Source organism: Tupaia chinensis, unplaced genomic scaffold (genome assembly GCF_000334495.1).
Source record: "Tupaia chinensis unplaced genomic scaffold, TupChi_1.0 Scaffold144346_1, whole genome shotgun sequence".
NCBI lineage: Eukaryota > Metazoa > Chordata > Mammalia > Scandentia > Tupaiidae > Tupaia > Tupaia belangeri.
Window position 1 is genome coordinate 2,890,724 of NW_006204205.1, and position 20,129 is coordinate 2,910,852.

A 20,129-nucleotide genomic window follows, 5' to 3' on the forward strand; every position below is an offset into this window, starting at 1 on the left:
TATGTCACTGGACTCCCATGTAGCTGACCGCAGTTTAAGTCCCAGACCCAGTGGCTTAAACTCTAGCCAGGTGCGTGTGCATGCGTGCCCAAGATCCCAAGAGGAGAATGGAGGAGAAGGGATTGTGGCGTGGCCATTCTCCCTGGTGGGTGATTTCTCGCTTTCTGTCTCTCTGTCTTTCTGGAGAGCGCACACGCCCTATAGCAAAAACCTCTCAAAAAAAAAAGAAAGAAAGAAAGAAAGAAAAGAAACCGTGTCCTCTTTCCTTCGTTTGAGGTATAGTTTTTCTTAAACTGTCTTCTAGATCCTAAAAGAGAGCTTTTCCAGAGAAGACGGTATTCTCTGTCTCAATGCATAGGCTCCACCCCAACTCCATCCTCGTTCCTCTGCCCCAGGCCTCATGTTGGCTCTAAATTTCTTTTTCTCACCATTGAAGAAGAAGCAACCCACTTCTACTCATTCTTGGTCAATAACCAGGATATTCAGATGTTCTTGTTCTTGCCATCTGTCCCCTGGACGGCTGAAGACAGGTTCACTAGCATCCAATCCTGCAGATGGGCTCTGGAAGCATTCAGTAGGAAGAATCCACTTCATGATTCTCTGTGACCAAGTGCATCTTCTAGGTTCAGGGCTGCTCCTCTGCTGTGCTGAGCATGCGCGGACACAGGGCGGAGGGCCGCTGACCCCGCGTCCTGCAGCTGGGCTCTCTGCTGTCTCCCCCTGTGTGGATGTAGGTGCAGTGTATCACCGCTTGGGCTAGCCATTGTGCTCTCTGACCAAAGGATGTGATTTAACTTTTGTCTCCATCTAATAATTAATAAATGGTGCATATGGAAAGAAACAGCTCTGCCCCGTTGGAATGTATATGATGTGAATACAAATACCGTCTACCAAGGAATACCACCCCTACAGTTTAGAGTTAGGCAACCTCAAAGTGAAATGCACATTACAGAAGAGGATTGGCAAAGACATAGCTCTCTGAAGGGCGTCTGCGTGATGGTAGAAAATCTTATCCATCCCGTGGCCTCCCCTTTTTAATCCATCTCATCTCTCTTTTGGCAACTAAGACTACTGCAGCGTTGTATGCAAAACCCATGGCTCCTTTTTCTGAGTCTATAGGTATCTAAGTGTGCTCATGTGAATGTACACATTTATCTTTTATAGCAGATGATACATTATTTATGATATAGAATAAAAGGATTGAAAAACACATACCAGCTGCCTAAAATACTGCTCCAGCTATATAGAAGTATAATTGAATGTATTGTAAAAGTCTAATGTCTAAAATTCTTTGAAGTACAAACGTTTATTCTGTGTCAGATTGCTATACTTAAAAAAATTTTTTTAAGAATTGAAAGGGCCAGCTGCTGCCATGGGTGTTAAGGAGGCTAGACCCCATGTCACCCACTACATGGTTCAAGTTTAGACAAGGCAGCTTGAAAAACACACCAGGTGTATGTACGTGCACACTCAGAATCCCAAGAGGAGAGTGGAGGAGAAGGGAGTGCAGTGTGGCCTTGCTCTCCTGGGGATTACCTTCTCACTTTCTCGCTCTCTTTCTCTGTCTCTTTCCAGCAAATGCATGCATCCTATAGCAAATTTTTAAAAATGATAAAGTGAAAAATAAATTGAACAGTCTACCATTTTAATCTCTAAATCCCCCATCTCTTTGAGATCCAAGCCCCCTTAGTAAGACCATAGATCTTTCATAAGGTGTAGTTGTCCCCATCCAGCATCGTTTGGAACACTGCAGTACCCATAGAGGGCCTGGGATGGACCCTTGTGAGCTGTGGAGAGCTCTGTGTGTCAGCATTGAATTTCACCTGTGTATTAGACCCTGCAAGGCAGAGAGGGGTGAGTAGGACATGAGGAACAATGTCTGCAGCACTAGTTTTGGGGGTGGGAGACAGAACTATCCAGCCGCTTTGGCTCTGGAAGAGGGAGGGACAGCCCTGCCCGGTGTGGGCCCTTGCGGTGTTCTGTGGGTGTTTGGTGGAAGACTGAGCTTGCTGTGTGGAGTGTGAGGGAGGACCAACATGGGAGGCAAGGACCCTGCAGAAGGCAGGAAACTACATACTAGATGAGCCTCAGAAGCTGGAGCTGGGCTGGAGCAACTGGCCCCCAGGACCTCTGCAGCTGTGGGCCCTCACTGCTCACTGTCGCTCCGCCATGAATGGCACTGAGTTCTACTTCACATCTCTGTGTCTTCTTGCTTTACCCAAGTGAGGAGGAGAGAAGGGTATAGCATGAGTACAGAAGCCTTGTTCCTGGGCCATAGGTCTTATGATCTAGCCGGGAAGAAGAGAACTCACGTGGCTCCATGAGTGAAGGGCGCCGAGTATCTCAGGGAGTGGATCAAGTGCTACACTAAGGCCTTGGGCCATGACAGACCGCCTGTCCTACAGAGGCCAGCCTGGCCCACAACTGGCCTGGCAGCACCTGGGATGTCCTTGAAGGCGTAGTCGATGGCCTTACTTGAGCTTGGAGGGGATGCAACCCAGGTCCAGTAGCTGAGTCACAAAAACTCCTTGAACTAGAGCTGAGAGGTGACCCAGCAATAGAACAGCACTTGGTCCAAAGGCATCGTAAGAATGACTTCTACAAACACACTCAGGGAAACTTCTGAGATGTCTGCTAGCTGCCACATGCCCATCTCACAGGGAAAGGCTCTGGCCAAGGAGCCTTTGGAGCCATGGGCAGAGCCTCATGGAGCAGGTTGTGGCTTTGGCTCTGCCCCTGCTCTGGGGCCCATTCTGCTGACTCACCGACTGGGTAAGAGACATGGAATCACAGCACTTCCTGCCTTCCAGAAAGGGCTCCCTGGGGCTCCATGTAGGCAGCGCCCTCAGTAACGTACACACTAAATTCTGTTTCCGTTTGCCTTTAAACTGTTTTGTTTTCTCCCAATTCTCTTGGAGCAGGAGATAAAATCTGGGTAGGGAGCTGAGTCTGTAGTTTCTCCTTCTGCCAGGAAAATTGATCATGCTGAAAGCTGTGTTCAGCGAGGGCCAGGGACATTGCTGGCTACACCCACAGTGAGCCCTGGAGTCCTAAGCTAATCGTAGAGAGCTGACAGGAAGGTGCCACCTGGACCACCCAAGCTTGCAGCCCAACCTGGGGCTATTCACGCACAGTCCCGGGGGTCTGAAAGGCCGTGCGTTTGTTTTGAGAGAAGTAGTCAGGGTCTTGTTTGACTTATCGCTTGGTCTGTTGGGGTCAGTGGCTTTTGCTAATACATGGTGTCTGCAAGTTTTGTACAGAACTGTTGTGGGGTGTGAGTAGAGGCTGAAGTCTTCTTAGCAGCACTGGGGTGAGGTAGGCCGGGCAACGAGGTTCCATTTCCTAGCCATGCCGTGTAACTCTGACCTCAGGTAACTTAGCTAATGGCACTAATGAGCTGAGCCTCAGTTTCCCCTTCTGTGAAATGGAGTAATACTGGTACCTGCCTCACAGGGTGGTTGTTGATAACACACAAAAATATTGAGGACCTAAGACCTTGGCACAGGGCCTGGCATACATGGGCACTCAGACAGCAGTTCTGAGTACTAAGTGTGGGCGAGTGGACCAGATCTTGTTTACTCTCTCTGTCTGAACTGTGGCATCTAGGCTGGAACCAGACACTTGTCACCAGAGCTCTGTAGTCAGAGCACATGCGCATAACTGCTGAGGTTCCTGCCCAGGCTCAGAGCAGCACTGGGAGGTCAAGACCCTTGGCTTGTGGGCCCTGCCTGGGGCATGCGAGCAACTGGACTGGCACACTGACCACTGGGCTTCACAGCCTCCTCTGTCTTCTCTTTCTCCTGGCGGCTTCCATGTGTTCTGGATTAAGCCCACTATCCATAATGAAATGCTCTGAGGGTTTAGCATCCCAGAAGCTAGTGCCGTCCTTCCTTGAAGGACGCTGTTGTTATGAAATGGATCATTTCCAGGAGAAAACAAGGGCTCGCTCCCACAGCCGTATTCCTGGGCCGAGCGCACTAATGGTTTAAATGGCGAGAGCGAACACTCAGAGGCCCCAACCCCTGAAAGGCTTTCTTGGGATAAATTGGTGCTTGCCGAGTGACTTGCTTCTTTGTGAGGGTATGCAGGGCGCTGGCTGTAATGAGCCAGGCAGGGGCAGGCTCTGGGCTCACAAAGGCTCCTCTTTGATAAAGAATCAGAGCAGAGGAAATTAGGAAGGCAAAAACCTGCACAGGCCGTGAAAATGAGTTGCTGGAGAAGGTTGGCCAGGTCTTTGCTGCGAGGAGGAGGGAGCTCGGCCTGGCAGAGTCCAGCAGCCCAGGGGCAATGAGGGGTGGGGTGTGCAGCCCCACCCCAGGAGGGAGGCCTATGTAGATGGCAATGGCAGCCCTCCCAAGGTCCCAGGGAGGCTTGTGACAGGCTCAGGGATGTGATAGGGTGGGAGGGACACAGCTGCATTTTGAAAATCACAGCTAGATTGTTTCTCAGTTGTTACTTTCAAAAGAAAGCATTTGCCCTGTGGGATGGTGAAGGCGGTTTCTCAGGTACCTCCAGCCTCCTCCTGTCAGCTGCAGAAAGGTCTCAGTGGGCCCCAAATCTCAGCCGATGGGAAGAGGGCCGTATGCCACAGTACTCATTTTTACTCACAAACAAAAAAATCAAAACCAATATTTATATTGCCTGCTTTTAACGGCCCAAGTCTGGCTTATCTCAGTTGACCCTGGCAGAAATTCTTGTTACTCGTTTACTCAGCCAGCCATCCCTCCGGCAAACGTTTATCTAACCCATATTTATTGGACGGCCTCACTCGTGCCTGACTCTGTCCTGGGCGCTGGGAGCCGGGATGGATGCTTAGACCTGAGCCTCGCCCTTGCTGATGCCCTAATCTGGGGAGCCCTCTGGTCCTGTCTGCTCTCACAAGAACACTGGGTAGACACCCCCACTGCACAGGTCAGAAGACTGAGGCCACGCGTCACCAGGGTTACATGAACTACCTGAGTCACCAGGAAACGAGAAACCACAAAATTCCCGCTTGTTCTCCGTCGCCTCTTGTCCACCCGGTCGACTTCCCGCTCTCTCTGTGCCCTCCCAGCTCTCCACATCAAACCTCATCAATCCCTTCTCTCACTTCTCTGGGGCCTGGCTGTCAACTTTTCAGGGTGACAAGTGGATAGAACCCACTGGTCTGTGCTAATGGGTCGGAAGCTAATAATGGCTTAACGTGCAGCCGCCGTGAGTTTACGTAAGGGCTTACGGGCCGGCCGCCGTGAGTTTACGCTGGCACAGAGTCATCGGCTTGTCAAACAAATGCTCCCCTTTTGGCCTCAGCGGGCTACATTAACTAGAGTTAGGGTTCACATAGAAGAACGTTCTAGCTGGGTAGGAGTAGATCGAAGGAATCGACACAGCGGTTCCTTTCGATGAAGCAATTCTCAGCATTTTCTCTAAGAGAAGAGTTGGAGTGACAACTTTGACCTTGCATCCAAGGAAGCCTTCCTGAAATGAAAGGGCCCCCACCCCCACTCTGTCAGAAGGGCCAGGCAGCTCACCTGCCCACGTTCTGGGATTCTGCCGTCATCTTGCCTTAAATAAACCTACCTGAAGAAGATATTCCTCTGCAAGAGCCAGGAGGGTGGGTATTTTTGCTGGGGCCCGAGAAGTGTAGTTTATTGGATTTTATCGCACGGCTGATTTGTTTCTGCCAGACGTTGATATGCAGCCCTGATGCCGTGATTTCGGGTCTCGGGAGTATTAACGTTATAAACAACCTTCCGTTGCTTCATCTGCTAGTAGGAACCTTAATTTATCACCTAGATGGTAGAGTTGCAGTTTCTCATCCACTTGTCCAAAAAAAAAAAAAAAATCGAGCAGCTATAGGGGATGCAGGCTTCCTTTTAAAAATGCATTCTACGAAATAAGAAATCTATTCTAAAATATCTTCATCCCCGTGGAAATACAAACTCGGTTTAATGGCTAAGAGTCTCCCCCTGGGCTTTGATTAAGAAGGAATTGCGAGGAGAAGCTTGTATTTTACTGTTTGTCTTCTACTGGGCCTGTCAGAGTTCAGGAAGAAAATCTTGTGTGGAGTAGCTCCTGGGGCAGCATCGGTGGGGACCCAGGAGTCCGCCCGTGAGAACGTGCAGCTGTCACAGCGTGCTGCGAACCTCGGTTCTGTGACCTGTTACTGTGTGGAGGACGAAGAAGGGCAGGGCCTCCTGTTTTATAGCCTCAGACAGAATGCCCTTCTGCTGTGTTTAAAGAAATACTACTCATTAGAGTCCTTTTTCTAATTTGAAAAATAAAGCATGTGCCTTTGTAGAAAATTTAAATATCTAAACAGAGGAAGGCAAAAAATGACTTGTAATTCCCACTGCCTGGAGATAGTCTTCATTATCATTCTGATTTATATCCAGCCTGTTCTGTTTTCCCTCCAAACTGGAATCTTCCTAGACAGTCCATCCTGTGACCTGATTTTTTTCTCACTTAATACTATATTTTCCATTTATTATTTAAAAAATTTATTCTGCACAAAGAGGCCATTGTAGTGTTATGAAGATACAGCAAGGGTTAGATGTGCAGGGACCCTGACACTCACTGAGTTCGCATTCAAGGAGGAAGAGCAGGCATGAAGCAAATAATTGTACTAGTAATTATGTGATTACCACTGTGATAAGATGTATGAAGTAGATTGACAGGGAGCCTTTGGGCACCTGCCCTAGTCTGGGGAAATCGGGAAGGCTTCCCTGAGGAAGAGGCATGACAACTTAGCACCTCCCTAGGGGTTCCCCAGTTTACAACATGAGTGGTTGAACCTGGCCAGGGTGAGAAGGTAGAGTCTGAGGAGAGTCAGAGCCCTGAGATATTCTACAGGAGGGTGGGGCACTGGGGCGGGGGCCTCCTCACTCCTTCCATCCAAGCCTGTCTGAGTTCATTCGAGACAATTTCTCTTTGTGTTGAGAATCCCAGTGTTGCGCTGGGTAGAGCCAGTTCATACTGGTTCATACTGTTCATACTGGAGAGCTCATTGCTCAGTTTGCAGGACTCCGTGAGCCAGTTTGAAATTGGCCATGATAGAGGCATTCCACACAGTTTCACACGTGGAAACGGGCGAACACTACACATCAGGGCTTTAAACAAAGTTCCCTCTTAGGCCAGCAGGTGGCGTGGTGGTTAAAGCGGCTGGATTCCCACATGGCTGACAGTGGTTCGAGTCCAGGACCTGGTGGCTTGAAAATTACGCTGGATATATGTGTGTGTGTACCCAAAATCCCGAGAGGAGAGTGGAGGAGAAAGGATTATAGTGTGTCCATTCCCCCCAGGGGTGATCTTTCCCTTTCTCTCTCTCTTCTTGGTTGAGCACACACACCCTTTGGCAAAAGCCTAGAGAAAACAAACAAAAAGCTCTTTCCAGCACATCTACTGTTTGCGGCCAACCTCCGACTTTGTTTCTAGTTCCCTCTGTGAGCTACGTCCCTTGGAATCTGAGAATACGCATTATCTGCGATCATTTTGAGATCTCTCCTGAAAGGTTTTGATTTGGTTCTAAATTTCCAGCACTTTCCGCTATAGAAGAGAAACAAAGGCCATGCTGAGATGTCGAGCCCCTCGTTTTCCTCGTTTTCATTTTCTGTTGCTGCTGTACAGTTACCACAGACTGAGCAGCCTGATGCAAACTTGCTACACTGTCGTGGGTATTGGTTAGGAGTCCTCGTGGGCGTGGCGGGGCTCTCTGCTTAGGATCTCACAAAGCCAGAGTCAAAGTTGGGCAGGGCCGGGCTCTTACCTGGAGGCTCTGGGGGAAATCCTTTTCTGAGCTTATCTGGGTCGTTGGCAGAATCCAGTTCCTCCTGAAGTAGATCTGAGCTGCCCTGTCACCTGGGGGCCACTCTCTGCTGCTAAAGGTCTCATGCTTTCCCTCCCGCATGGCCCCTCCATCTTCAAATCAGCAGGAGCAAGTTGAATTTTCCTCGTGCGCCATCTCTACCACCAGCCAGGGCAAGTTCTCTACCTTAGGGACCATGTCCTGAGCGCAGCCCCAGTTGGATAATCTCCCTGCCTGAGGTCCCTGTACCTGTGTGAGTGTCCTAGGACTGCCACAACAAAGTTCCTCAGAGTGAGTAGTTTAAAGCATTCAAAACTAATCGCTCTCTCAGTCCTGGGGGCTAACAGGTCCAAATCCAAGGGTCAACAGGGTTGTGTTCTCTCTAGAGGCATCCATCTGGCTTCTAGAAGCCCCAGGTGATCCTTGGGTGGTACAACATCCCTCCCATCACTCCAACTTCACATGGCATCATGCCTCATCTGCGTCCTCTGTGTCCACATTTCCTGCTTCCTGTACAGACACCAATCCTGTTGGCTTAGGGCCCACACTAATGACCTCATCGCGACTTGATTACATCCCCAAGGACTCTGTTTCCACAGAAAGGCACATTCACAAGTACTAGAGGTCAGGCTTTCAGCGTATCTCTTAGAAGGATGAGGTTCAGGAACCAGCAAATTGCACAATGGTTATGTCACTGGACTCCCACATAGTCAACTGCGATTCGAGTCCTGAACCTGGCAGCTTAAAACCTCACACCAAGTGCATGTGTGTGTGTGTGGGGGTGCCCAAAATCCTGAGAGGACAATGGAGGAGAAGGGATTGTGGCATGGCCATCCCCTTGGGGATGGGGGATGATTTCTTGCTGTTTCTCTGGTGAGCACACACACCCAATAGCAAAAGTCTCTCTCTAAATAAAACAAACAAACAAACAAAACGGGACATGGTTCAACCCATCACAAAGTTGAACCATAGGAATGGCTGCCCATCATAGTCATAAGTTTGAGGAATTAGGCGTGGAAGATAGAGAGGAGATGGCATGTAAGAATTCTGCCCTCCACAGTCCCCAAAGGTGCCCTTTAAGGAATTGCCTCATCTGTTGATTTACCTAAAAGTAGGTGGCATGTCACCCTCTGCTTCTCCTTGGATGGCCTCAGCTCATGCCTGGTCCTCCTTCCTCCAGTTTTCAGGGACTTGTCAGCCTGATGAACAGACCTTTCTCATGCACCACACTGTTCGCTTCCTGGGGGCAGCCTCATGTTCGTGGCCTGAGCTGACTACAGTGGTTAAAGTAAGGCACGATAACAGGAAAGAACTCTCCCATCCTTCAGATATGACCACAGTTGTGCTCCAGTCGATACCAAAGAACAGTTTACTCTTGCTTTTTATGATTTTTTTCTTAAAATTGTAAAGCATCTATTAAATTGCTCCCTCTTTACCCTCAGGTGATTTTGGTTGGAAGTTGTTTTCCTCTCTGGGCCGCTCCCACTCCCCGCAGGGGTTTTTGCACAGCCAATGGTCTCTGTCTATGCGGCCTGCCCTCTCTTTTCATCTTCTCCTGGTTTGTGCTCCCTACTGGGAATGAAAGCCAGGTCCCACCTGCAGCTGGCTCGAATTACAGGGCAACTGTAGGAACCTCCCTTTATTTCCCCCTCCTCTGGATGTCAAGCAACTCCAGAAGTTAAAGCGCATGTCATCATGAAGCCAGCCGGAGTCTTGTTCGTATCAGTGTTTTTACAGGAACGCTGAAAGCAGAATGGCCCCCCTGCTGTGTGTCCGGCTTGTTCTCTCCCAAGCCATTCCCTTTGGAGTGTTTAATTATGCTACGTTACCATCTGATCATCGACTCTCTAGAAGTTTAGAGAGTAGAATTTGTGATTAGAAGATCTTCTGTGGAAATGGCCTTGGTTATGTTACCAGCTTTTATATCCTCGAAGGTTAATGTCCTAATCAGTTTGATTTTTTTTAATAGCTATTTTGTAAAATAACCTGAGATGGCAAGCTTGGAAAATGAACACCTTCATTATTTTGTGGTTTTGCGTGCTGAGCTCTGTATCCTAAGATAATAGCCCTCCAGTCAGGAGCCTGGGCCTTACTTCTGCCAAGGTAAACTTCCAGTCACATCTGCTCCCACCTGGACCTTTGCATTGTGGGTCATTCTGTGAAGAAAGGATGAGGAAAGGTTTCTTCTGAGGAAGGAATCGAACCCCAAACCTTGACCTCATTACTCTTGTTCCAAGGTAGAGTGAACTGTGTGACCAAGCCCAAACCAGAGCTCAGTTCATTGAGTTTCAGTCTCCATTCTAATGCTCATCAGTGCATGGAATCCGGGCCAAGTCGGACGACTGCCATAAAAAGCATCCCTACCTCTTCAAATTGCCGACTCAGTTTCTCTGCCAGACAGGCTGAGACGATCCAAAGAATTCACAGAAGTGAACATGTGAGGAGGAGGCTGGAGATCCAGACCCATGAGATACAAAGACCGCCATGTCAGACTTCAACTTAAAATGGGTCCTAGGACAGGCTCTTTGGTGTTCCCTCTACTCCCACAGCAGAGCAAGTCTATGCTGGACATGTTTATGAAGCACTGTCGGTATCCCCAGCCTTTTGATGGCCCAGGAGAGGCAATGGAAAGGAAATACATAGCTGGTTGCAGCCCTGGGGTCTAGTTGCAAAGATAAGAATGCAGAGTGGCCACTAAGTCCATATTGGTTGGGGACCAGCAGATAGCATAACGATTATATCATCGGACCCCCACATTGCTGACCGCAGTTCGAATCCTGGATGGATGGTTTGAAATGCTAGGCATAGTACGCATGTGTGCCCAAAATCCCAAGAAGAGAATGGAAGAGAAGGGATTGTGGCATGACCATCTCCCCTGGGGGTGATTTCTCACTTTCTGTTTCTCTCTGGCAAGTGCCCCTATAGCAAAAATCTCTCTAAATAAATAAATAAAGTACATACATGCATACATACCGATCAGCTGATGGAATGACTGAATGGCAAAGCAGATAGGAGAAGGCAGGGTTTTGGTGCTGCCTTTCCGGTATGCTGTCATCAAGCTGGAAGACACACCGTGGGAGGTGGGGTAGGCAGGGATCTAGCTGCCTCAGGAACTTCAATGGGATGGGAGGCTTGAGGTGGCATGGCCTTGGCAGCATGTCAGAGCCCCAAATCCCCAACACAGGATTAATCAGTTGAGCCTGTGCTCAGTCACGAAAGGATTTGAAAATCCTGTGCAAGTGTGCTTCAGTGAAGCATATATAAGTTGTCACTGCTTTGAACAGCACGTTTTAAACCGATCTGGAAGGCTGGGAGGTTGTTGATCGCTGGGTTTGGATTTAGGGAAGCCCTTGGTAATTGCAGTTTGTACATTCTTACACTCAGTACCTCCTAGCCCTGGTCGCAGACAGCTGACTTTTGCTTGGATGCACCAAAAAAAAATGTCTCCCACCTGCGTTACTTCAGGGAGTCCTTCCACACTTCCCTAGCCTTTCTGGGAGCCAGTGATGGGCATAACCATGAGAAAGCTCCGTTCAGTGGTCAACTGCCTGCAGAGACTGGAGCGAACACTTGGCCTCTGATCCATCATGGTGCTAATTTCCAAGTTTCAAGCAGTTGTCCTAGGACTAGGTTAGATGGGGACTGAGGAGAGCTGCATAGCGGTTCTCCTGTGCGACGTTTTACGTTTTAAAAAACAGCTATAAAGCTTAGGGCCAGAAGTGTTTTTGATTTGGGCTTTTTGAGATTTGGGAATATTTGTGTAGACATCATCATCTTTCTTGGGGGTGTGACCTAAGCCTAAATACGAAATTCAGGTTTGCAGTGAAGTACTGCTCGAGGGAAGCCTGACCCGCCCCCCCCCCCCTGGGCGACCACGGTTCAAGTCCCCATCCTACTCAGCTTGAATCACTCTTGGCATGCATGCACATGTCAACATCTGGCAGGCTGGAAGGCTAAAAGAAAGGAATTGTGGCGTGGCCAGACTCTTATACAAGTAGCCCAAAATGTCATTATTTTATATGATATTTTTGTATATTAGCATTTTGACTGCAATGCATCATGTGAGGTCAAGTGTAGAATCTTCTAGTTATGGTGTCATGTTGGCACTCAAAAAATTCTAAACTTTGGAACATTTAGATTTTGAGATTTTTTTTTTCTTTTTTTGGAGAGATTTTTGCTATAGCGCACTTGTGCTCATCAGAAAGACAAAGAAAGACAGAGCAACAGAAAGCAAGAAATTACCCACCAGGGGTGATGGCCACACCTCAATCCCTTCTCCATTCTCCTCTCAGGATCTTGGGCACATACACACACACACACACATGCCCGGCGTGAGTTTAAGCCACCAGGTCTGGTGACTTAACTGATTAATCACAGACTCAACTGATTAATCCTGTGTTGGGGACTTGGGGCTCTGACATGCTGCCAAGGCCATGCCACCTCAAGCCTCCCATCCCATTGAAGTTCCTGAGGCAGCTAGATCCCTGCCTACCCCACCTCCCACGGTGTGTCTTCCAGCTTGATGACAGCATACCGGAAAGACAGAACTGAGAGAACAATAGAGAGGCAGGACGTCAGTGGGAAACAGATATGGCTTATTACCTGTTGATGATAACAGGTATAGTATTCTCAATTGGATTGGTCTGAGAAGTATTTCATGATGGGTAAAGTCTTTTTACAAGCAAAATGAGAAATAGTGACTGACTGTTAAAAAAATAATTAGAATAATAATAATAATAATAATAATGATGATTGGGAAAAAGAGTGAAAAGATATTGAAGGATGAAGTGGGGAGATTAATGTCTCTGTATTGACTGACATGCATGGCATTCCCTTTTGAAAAAGCAATGTAATACACTGTAAAGTTATATGTAATCCAATGTAATATAAAGAAGATTATGATGATAATAAAAATAAATTAAAAAAAAATTTTTTTAAAAAGGCAGCACCAAACCACAGTCGACTACATGGGAGTCCAGCGACATAGCCATTGCGCCAACTGCTGGTCCCTGGATTTTGAGTTTTCAGGCTAGTGATGCTCAGCCTGTACTGGGAGAATTACCTGTGGGTATCCGTAGAGTGTGTGTACTGCATGTGCCTATGTAATTTGTTGATGCTGAAAATGTGCTGAGTTTTAGGATTCAAGAAGTTTCTGAATTCCCCTCTAGACACCCATGCGTGGTGATGGAGGAGGCATTTTCTCTTAACAAAGACCCACATGTGATGACAAAAGAAACTGGAAATCTCTTCCTCTAGACCCAGCCTTCACAGGCACTGACCACTGAGCCAGCTCCAAGACCTTCCTTTCCTCACTAAAGAGGTGTTTTCCCTGGAGGGGGCAGGGCACAGAGCTCTGGACTTAGGCAGATCTGAGTTCCAGTCCTGGGTCTGCCACTTAGGTGGATGTGTGACCTTGAGATAGTCCCCTTCCTTACGTTTCCTCTCCCAGATGACAGTTACACTAAAGCCAACCTCACAGAGTGCTTGTGGAAACCAGAGTCGTGTATATAAAGTGCTTAGAACCCTGCTGGACTCACCGTGTGTGCCCAAGAAGTGGTAGTTGCAGCTGCTGCTATCTGTGTTATTTTCTGCCTGAGGGGCAGGAGAGAAGTCTCGGCTCCCACCTCAACCTGAGCCCAGGGAGTCCTAAGGCTTGTTCCCAGAGATCTAACCCCTTCCCCCAGCCCCGATCCTGAATCCGTGGTGGTCACACAGAAGGGAATGCAGGAAGAAGGTTGCTGGAGATGAAACCCTCCGACCTGGCACCAGGGGGCTGGAGTCACAGGACAGCCATCTGACAGCTCTGATGACCTTGGGGCCTGATTCAGACCACGATGCATGAATGGGCTGCCTGCAGAGGAGTCCTGCCCTCTGATGTTTACCCCCTAGCTCTTTAAATGGGAGACAGAATAGACGTGGTTATACAGATCATATTTTTTCAAGTAGAAGATGTTTTCAAGGAAGCTAGGACTTAGAAAACAGTTTAGAGAAAGATTTGCATGGACAAATTTACCCAGAAGGTGCTTAGTGGCCCACAGAGTGGGCGAGGGGTTTCTGCTCTGTATGTGAACATGTCTGTGACTTGTGAGGTCTCTCTCCAGGCATTGCACCCAGTCTACACACTGGGGGCACTGATGGGTGGCCCGGGAGAAGGGGGCCTCAGCTCCTCCTGCTGTTCAGCAGCACCTCCTGGTGAATACATCCTCTGAGTTAGGCAGTAGGTATGCCATGCAAATGGGGCTTCCAGAGAATTCATTAGGTTCTACCCTGCAGGGCAACTGCCTCCCCAGTCCCTCCTTTACAGAGCTTCCAGAGCTGCCATTGGAGGTAATCTCACATGTTCTCATCTCTGTCTTCAGTAAAGAAAAGTTTGAGATGATTTTCTCTCCCTAGGCGTCACCATTCATAGACTGGGTTCACTAAGAATGGCAACACATAGATTGACAAAAGCTGGGATTATTAGTATGGTGTTAGCCCTTCCAAGTTATCCTTTAAAAATAATTGTTTATTTAAGGTCCTTTCCAACTTCCCAGAATCCTTTTCAGATTTTGTGCTTGACCACGTTTTCACCAGTTGCCCACTTTTGGTTGAGTGCATGCTGGGTCCTGTCTCATGTAAATGTTCCTTTGGTCCAATGAGAGATGGGAATAGGAACTGATGCAGCCCCTGCCCTCAGGGAGGTGCTTGGGAATCGTACAGCACAGGAATGTTGCCCAGAGGAGAGGTACAAGAACACAGGAGACTCTGGGCTGAGGTGGGCAGAAAAGGTCGCTGGCAGAGGTGGTAGCTGGACCCTGGAGAGGGGAGTAGAGTAGGCAGGAGGAGGGTACGTGAAAGGCAGCAAGGAGTCAGGGCTGCAGGGGAGGGGATGGGACATCTGGCTGGTCCCGCAGTGTAACCGGAGCAAGACTAGGTGTGGCGCAGGAGAGGGTAGAACTGTGGCCTGAGGTGGCTTGGATGGAAGAGAGTGGCAGTGAGCAGCCCAGGTGTGAGTGACTGGGGTCTCCATTGGAGCCTCCTTCCTCTGGCACAGCTCTAATCTGAGAGTCCGGCAAAGGCAGGAGAAGGGGTTCCAGAAACACCTTTCCTACCCCTCGTGTGTATGTTTCCCACAGAGGCCTCACCACCACTTCCATCGTGGGCATTTGCATGGATCTGGTGGCCAGAGATCGCACAGGGGAGAGAATAAGGAGGCTCCTCTCCAGGGTCCTGACCCAGAGCCTCACTCAGTGAAGGCAGCTCTTCATCTCCAGCGTGGGTCCCAGGGCTCCCTTTCCTTTCTGGGAGGCTCATGTGGCTTTTGTACTAGACCTTGGACTCCTACAGGCCTGAGCTCTGGAAGGGGTCACTGTGAGAGAGCAAGTCAAGTGTCAGACCATGGGATTCTCATGCAGGCTCACATCCTGGAAGGCCCCCTACTTCTCAGTCCACAAGCTTGCTTTGTGTATGTCTCCGTCTGCCTACTTGAAGTGCATTTTTTATCCTGTATTTCACACAATTATATACTTCCTATTTAAAGGAATCGGCTAGAGATGGCTTGGACCGGGACGTGTGCTATAGAACGAGTTGATGACGATAGAGATGAGTGACCAGGACGAGGCACTCGGCTAGGCACTAAACATGGCCCAGGCCTTCTGCTCCCAGCTGCAGAGCTGCCGCTTTACACGTCTGCCCCTCCTCAGCCTCTGAGCCTCATCAGACCCAGAGCCCAGAAGACCCCTGAGCTGCCTACGCAGAGACCACAGTCCGTGCATTCACATTCATGCTAACTTCAGGGAAGAGGCCCCTCGTAGCATGCCCAGAGCCTAGTGACTCCTGCTTACGCAACATTCTAACCTCGATTATCTGGTTTCATGGCCCATGGACATTTAGATGCAGACGAGGAGCTGTCAGAGACAGATGTGACCACAGAGCAGAGGACAGATGACCACCCAAATGCTATCTCGGGAGTGAACCCAGGGTTGGCGCAAACCTCCCTCTGGTACCCCATCAGGCACTGGGGTGGGCCTCGGGTTGGGGCATGAGCTAATCATCGCTCTTCATTTTGATGACCTTGACTTCTCCACAGAGCGCCCAAGTGGGAGGGCATATACCCTAGGGATGGAACTCCATCCAAAATATTTACACATAAACTAAAACAAGTCTTGTCATGCCAAGGTCTTAGCTCGGTTATTTGGGTCATTTTTCCATCCTTCTAGAGGTACCCCAAATTGTAGGGTGTGGTTTGTGGTTCCTACTGGTTGGTATTCCGGTTGGGTGTCATCTCCCTCCATTGGGCAGAACTGCTGCCTCCAATGTGCTCACTGCATCTCAAGGAGCCTCACTCCTTCCATCGACAGCCATGGCGGATGCCTGGGGACTTGTCGCAGTTCTTCTGAGAGCTCAGAAGTATGTGGCCCCCCTCCCAGCCAGGCTGGCCTTTCCACTCGAAGCCTGCATAAGTCCCAGTCTTGCTCAGTAACAGCATGAGTCTCCCCTCTCTCTCATCAGCTGCAACCTCACTCTCCACCGGTTTATAGAGGCCTCGGCCTCTTATGAATGCTCTCAGCTGCTTCTTTACTGGATGGATTCCTGTCAGTGTGCTTCTAAGGCAGACGCATCCCCTCTGCTTTGTTTGCTCGGCATGGATATGTTTGCATTACTGCCTCAGAATGGAGACAGTTGTTTACAGCCTCGCCAGTCAAAATATTTACTGAAAGTCACCTACAGCTCCAGGATTGAGAGGAGGGAAAACGCACAGTTCACTTTCTACATTGGTAAAATCATTAGCATAAAATACCTTGGAATGCAGGCCCGTGCCCCTCTGCGCTCAGGAGGGTGTGCTCCGTGTGAAAATCGGCTTTCCTCGGCATGTGGTCACGGGCCTCCTGCTTTTAAACGTCACGTTGAAATCCATGTGTGTGTACATCAGGCCAGGCTCTTCAAAGGGACACCAGGATTTTACATTTTGTCAGATACGGTTTAGCCCCATGGAATTCAGACTAAGTTGATCAAAACTGATGCTGGGAATCCCACAGGTCTAAGGACACGGTTATTGAACATTTTATCTTCAAAAACTACTGCCTCTCAGTGTATTTTGTACTGACAGGGTATCCAAAAATGCTTTCAAATGTGTTTCGAGTGCAAGATTCCGTTGTATTCATATTGGGTCATTGGGAAACTCATGACACAGTTTTGCATAGAAAAAGATGTCATGACTTTCCTGATGACCTAATATGCCAAGGACATTGGTAACCACACCAGTGATTCAGTGAACTCACTCCTGTGTGACGCTAGATTTGGAAAACTCTCAAGGAAATTAAATGACACATACCTATGCCACAATGTTAATTAAAAAAAATGATAATAAGGCATCATAGTAAGTATCAATTTAGGCAGAATAACCCAGAATGAAGGCCCTGGTGGAGAAAAAATTTGTAATGCCATCAAACATGATATCCTCCAGGCCCCCGGACTCCAGAACAAGTAGCAATGCCTTCCTTTTCTCTTTCTGCTGTGGTTCAGATGTCATGAGACACAGAATGTGTATGTCTGACCTCATCGCTCCTCAGGATCCCTAACTATAAAGTGGATAATACAGCTGTCACAATGGCTATCGTGGGGATGCAACATCTTAGCATGGCTAAATTGCTTCGAACCATAATCAGCACATGGTGGGTCTGCTAGTGCTATTAGACATGCTGGTGCTCGGATTCACTGTTAGGGCTTTCTTTTGATTGGTGTAGTTTGAAGCAGAATTGGCTAGGTCTGGTTTTTTGCCTCAGAAGACAAGAATTACTGAAGCAAGGAGCTATTGGGCTGTCAGAAAGTTATGATGCATTTTGCATAGAAAAACAGAAAAAAAAAAACACGTGACTTTTCAACCACCCAATAGAAGGTTCAGCTTCTGGCAGAAGGATGATCAGAGTTAACACTGGACCCCTCCACCACTCTCACTCCAAAGGTATAGAAATACTGGATGAAATATTTACTGGGAAATTTCTCTTCCCTAAATATATGGCTGAACCTAAAAATCGCTCAGTGCCAGAAATGAATAAAGAACTCTCCAAGGCAATAAATATGAGCAAGCCAATGGCATAGCATCCTGGGATTTGTGGGGGCAGTGTCAGACTTAGGTATGTGTTGTCAGGTCAGGAGCATGGGCTTTGCCATCTGTGCCAGAACTCCGCTCGTGATCTGAGCCTGCACAAGACCAAAGGCCCCTACAGAAAGCCAAGACCTGGGAGAACTACCCTTGCCACCAAAATGCAGACTAAGAGATTTTACCTACTGGGAGAAGAAGATGGCAGACAACTTGCAATCTGCCTAAATATCGTACCACACATAGGTGCAGGGTCTGAATTTATACCAGCTAAACGATGCAGAAACTCCAAACTTAGAAATAAACTGAAAGGTAGGTCCCAGATCAGCAAAACTTTTAGAGTGCCTGGAAGGAACACGTAAATCCATTTTAAAGGAACATTTCCACATCAGAATACCTGGGATGCCAATAAAAAAAAAAGAAAATATGTGCCTGAAATATAAATTGCAGCTCATAAGGTATGAATTTTCCACGAGGAAGAGTTAACAGCCTCAATACATGTGAAGGTTAGCTTTTTCAGAATCTTCAGATAATAAAACGATGTAAAAGTGACTAAAAGCCCATGTTTAAAATTATTAGGATAATAAGAAAGAAGAGAATTTATAAAGAATTATAAGGGGCCAACCAGGAAAATTTGGAAAAGTACAATTTCTAGAAATTAAAGTTATTAAAATTAATTAGTTGGTAAATAGTTTAAAAGTTTCTTACGCACAGCTGAAGAGAGAATTTATGAACTGGAAGAACGTTCTGGGAAACAGACCTAAAGCAAAGCTTTGAACTTTGTAGAAGAAAATTGATAAAGCCACAATAATGGGATATTGTAACATATATTTCATGAAATCACATCAAGCAAATTAAAAATGTATTTAAAATGGGATGCTTGAAAATGACAATGAGTAAGCTTAATTCAATCACTATATGTAAAACTCCACGCCTAATACATATCTTTTGCATATTTAATTACAAATATTAACCATATTGTAAGCCACAAATATCAAGTATTTGATAGATTATAGTCTTTGACTAACATGCAACCAAATTATAAATCAGTAAGCAACAAACTCACTACAAACCCATACATTTAGAAACTTAAAATTACTTCTAAATAACTCAAGGGTCAGAAAAGAGGTGATCATGAAAATTATTAAAGTTTAGAAATAAATAATAATGGGAGCTAGACAGTGGCATGGTGGTTAAAGCACCTGGATCCCACATGGTCAACTGTGCAGTTCACATCTGGATCCAACTGCTTGGAAAATACACCAGGTATGTGTGCGTGTGTGCCCAAAACCCAGAGAGAAGGATGGAGGAGAGGGGATTATGATGAGGCCATCTCCCAGGGGTGTGTGTAGGGGGGTGTTCTTTCTCACTTTTTCTCTTTCTCTGTCTCAGTCTTCTACATGTACATGTGCCCTGTAGCAAAATTCAAAACAAGAAAGAAACAAACAGTAATGAATATTAAAGTAAATTAAAGTACATCGAATTCTCGCTTTCTGTCTCTTCAGTAAGTGCACACACCTTATGGAAACAATCTTTCAAGAAATAAAATAATAAAGAGCAGAAATTAATAGAAAAGAAAGAAATTTGAAAATCCAAAATCGGGCCTCCTTAAAAAAAATAAAAATAAAATAAAATATATTGAGGTCTGGCAAAACTGGTAATAATGCTTACCTACCTAAGAATGTAATTCATTTAACAGTTGAAATGACCTAGGAGGTAGGTAGCTTTCTTATTTGTCTTTTGCCACACAGCTACTGGTACTCTGTGACACCTGAAAACACCACTACCCTTGTATGACAGTCCTGCTTTTATGAAGCCATGTAGACTAGAAAAAATAATAATGATAATGAGGAGATGTGACTAATGGGGAAAATACACATAAACCAGGACAGCTAAAATAAAGTTTACAAAGAGAAGAAAGTAATTTCACTAAAGGGAGTGTGTCTCGTACTGAGAACAGGCACTAAGTCGTTGCCTGGCAGTCAAGGTTAGCCAAGAAACAGGCATTTCCTGGCAGAGGGGTGAGCTGTCGGAGATGATGTCATTGGTTGCCTCATGCCTGCTGGAGGCTGGCCGTGAGGGCAGGTAAGCCTTGGACTGCTTATGTGCACGGGCATCTGTTCCAAAGGCAATGAGTGGATCTTTGTCCTTTATGACTACCCACCAGGGCAGCAGGGCCATGCAGGTTGCGTCTGGCAGCAGTCTTAGGCAACATGGAGCAGAGGAGCTGAGGGTTCCAGGGTGGAGGGTAACATACGAAGGAGA